This window comes from Mixophyes fleayi, unplaced genomic scaffold (genome assembly GCF_038048845.1).
Source record: "Mixophyes fleayi isolate aMixFle1 unplaced genomic scaffold, aMixFle1.hap1 Scaffold_171, whole genome shotgun sequence".
NCBI lineage: Eukaryota > Metazoa > Chordata > Amphibia > Anura > Limnodynastidae > Mixophyes > Mixophyes fleayi.
In genome coordinates, this window is record NW_027446046.1 from 22,501 (window position 1) to 25,000 (window position 2,500).

The window sequence follows — 2,500 nt, forward strand, 5'->3', positions numbered from 1 at the left end:
TGCGAGACCACCTGGGAATACCAGGTGCTGTAGGCCCTTTTTTTTTTCTCTCTTGTTCCGACTTCCTTCAATGCTGGTTTTGAGATGTATAAGAGATGTAGGTCAATAGGAAATCTATACCTGCAGCCACACCACCCTGAACAAGCCCAATCTCGTCTGATCTTGAAAGCTAAGCAGGTCCGGGCCTGGTTAGTACTTTTTTTTTTCTCTCTTGTTCTGGCTTCCTTCAATGCTGGTTTTGAGATGTATAAGTGATGTAGGTCATTAGGAAACCAATACCTACAGCCACACCACCCTGAACAAGCCCACTCTCGTCTGATCTTGGAAGCTAAGCAGTGACGGGCCTGGTTAGTACTTGGGTGGGAGACCACCTGGGAATACCAGGTGCTGTAGGCCTTTTTTTTTTCTCTCTTGTTCCGGCTTCCTTCAATGCTGGTTTTTAGATGTATAAGAGATGTAGGTCAATAGGCAAACAATGCCTACAGCCACACCACCCTGAACAAGCCCAATCTCATCTGATCTTGGAAGCTAAGCAGAGCCAGGCCTGGTTAGTACTTGGATGCGAGACCACCTGGGAATACCAGGTGCTGTAGGCCCTTTTTTTTTCTCTCTTGTTCCGACTTTCTTCAATGCTGGTTTTGAGATCTATAAGAGATGTAGATCAATAGGAAACCAATACCTACAGCCACACCACCCTGAACAAGCCCAATTTTGTCTGATCTTGGAAGCTAAGCAGGGCTGGGCCTGGTTAGTACTTGGATGGGAGACCACCTGGAAATACCATGTGCAGTAGGCATTTTTTTTTCTCTCTTGTTCCGGCCTCCTTCAATGCTGGTTTTGAGATGTATAAGAGATGTAGGTCAATAGGAAAAAGATAGCTACAGCCGCACCACCCTGTACAAGCCCAATCTCGTCTGATCTTGGAAGCTAAGCAGGGCTGGGCCTGGTTAGCACTTCGATGGGAGACCACAAGGAAATACCAGGTGCTGTAGGCTTTTTTTTTTCTCTCTTGTTCCGGCCTCCTTCAATGCTAGTTTTGAGATGTATAAGAGATGTAGGTCAATAGGAAACCAATACCTACAGCCACACCACCCTGAACAAGCCGAAACTCGTCTGCTCTTGAAAGCTCAGCAGGTCCGGGCCTGGTTAGTACTTTTTTTTTTCTCTCTTGTTCTGGCTTCCTTCAATGCTGGTTTTAAAATGTATAAGTGATGTAGGTTATTAGAAAACCAATACCTACAGCCACACCACCCTGGACAAGCCCAATCTCGTCTGATCTTGGAAGCTAAGCAGTGCCGGGCCTGGTTAGTACTTAGATGGGAGACCACCTGGGAATACCAGGTGCTGTAGGCCTTTTTTTTTTTCTCTCTTGTTCCGGCTTCCTTCAATGCTTGTTTTTAGATGTATAAGAGATGTAGGTCAATAGTAAAACAATACCTACAGCCGCACCACCCTGAACAAGCCCAATCTCGTCTGATCTTGGAAGCTAAGCAGTGACGGGCCTGGTTAGTACTTGGATGGGAGACCACCTGGAAATACCAGTTGCTGTAGGCTTTTTTTTTTTTCTCTTGTTCCGGCCTCCTTCAATGCTGGTTTTGAGATGTATAAGAGATGTAGGTCAATAGGAAACCAATACCTACAGCCACACCACCCTGAACAAGCCTGATCTTGGAAGCTAAGCAGAGCCGGGCCTGGTTAGTACTTGGATGGGAGACCACATGGGAATACCAGGTGCTGTAGGCCTTTTTTTCTTCTCTCTTGTTCCGGCTTCCTTCAATGCTGGTTTCTAGATGTATAAGAGATGTAGGTCAATAGGAAAACAATACCTACAGCCACACCACCCTGAACAAGCCCAATCTCATCTGATCTTGGAAGCTAAGAAGGGCCGGGACTCGTTAGTACTTGGATGGGAGACCACCTGGGAATACCAGGTGCTGTAGGCTTTTTTTTTCTCTCTTGTTCCGGCCTCCTTCAATGCTGGTTTTGAGATGTATAAGAGATGTAGGTCAATAGGAAACCAATACCTACAGCCACACCACCCTGAACAAGCCCAATCTCATCTGATCTTGGAAGCTAAGCAGAGCCGGGCCTGGTTAGTACTTGGATGGGAGACCACCTGGGAATACCAGGTGCTGTAGGCCTTTTTTTCTTCTCTCTTGTTCCGGCTTCCTTCAATGCTGGTTTCTAGATGTATAAGAGATGTAGGTCAATATGAAAACAATACCTACAGCCACACCACCCTGAACAAGCCCAATCTCATCTGATCTTGAAAGCTAAGCAGGGCTGGGCCTGGTTAGTACTTGGATGGGAGACCACCTGGGAATACCAGGTGCTGTAGGCCTTTTTTTTTTCTCTCTTGTTCTGGCTTCCTTCAATGCTGGTGTTGAGATGTATAAGAGATGTAGGTCAATAGGAAACTAATATCTACAGCCACTCCACCTTGAACAAGCACAATCTCGTCTGATCTTGAAAGATAAGCCGCGCCAGGCCTAGTTAGTAC

The 2,500-nt window shown here is 46.3% G+C and overlaps 3 non-coding genes and 8 pseudogenes across 3 annotated transcripts; all 11 read left to right on the forward strand.

The window, feature by feature from the left end:
- LOC142117879 (5S ribosomal RNA) overlaps positions 1 to 36 on the forward strand; it is a 119-nt pseudogene extending 83 nt beyond the window's left edge.
- A 241-nt stretch (positions 37 to 277) lies between these two features.
- Positions 278 to 396, forward strand: LOC142117724 (5S ribosomal RNA; annotated as a pseudogene).
- An 81-nt stretch (positions 397 to 477) lies between these two features.
- Positions 478 to 596, forward strand: LOC142117705 (5S ribosomal RNA; annotated as a pseudogene).
- Positions 597 to 677: 81 nt separating this feature from the next.
- Positions 678 to 796, forward strand: LOC142117238 (5S ribosomal RNA; annotated as a pseudogene).
- Positions 797 to 876: 80 nt separating this feature from the next.
- Positions 877 to 995, forward strand: LOC142117252 (5S ribosomal RNA; annotated as a pseudogene).
- A 239-nt stretch (positions 996 to 1,234) lies between these two features.
- LOC142117509 (5S ribosomal RNA) lies at positions 1,235 to 1,353 on the forward strand. The gene has a single exon (XR_012682915.1). It is a non-coding gene; the product is annotated as a 5S ribosomal RNA (ribosomal RNA).
- Positions 1,354 to 1,435: 82 nt separating this feature from the next.
- On the forward strand, positions 1,436 to 1,554 carry LOC142117199 (5S ribosomal RNA; annotated as a pseudogene).
- An 80-nt stretch (positions 1,555 to 1,634) lies between these two features.
- Positions 1,635 to 1,743, forward strand: LOC142117294 (5S ribosomal RNA; annotated as a pseudogene).
- Positions 1,744 to 1,824: 81 nt separating this feature from the next.
- On the forward strand, positions 1,825 to 1,943 carry LOC142117864 (5S ribosomal RNA; annotated as a pseudogene).
- Positions 1,944 to 2,022: 79 nt separating this feature from the next.
- Positions 2,023 to 2,141, forward strand: LOC142117370 (5S ribosomal RNA). The gene has a single exon (XR_012682788.1). It is a non-coding gene; the product is annotated as a 5S ribosomal RNA (ribosomal RNA).
- Positions 2,142 to 2,222: 81 nt separating this feature from the next.
- On the forward strand, positions 2,223 to 2,341 carry LOC142117295 (5S ribosomal RNA). The gene has a single exon (XR_012682765.1). It is a non-coding gene; the product is annotated as a 5S ribosomal RNA (ribosomal RNA).
- The last annotated feature ends 159 nt before the right edge of the window (positions 2,342 to 2,500 follow it).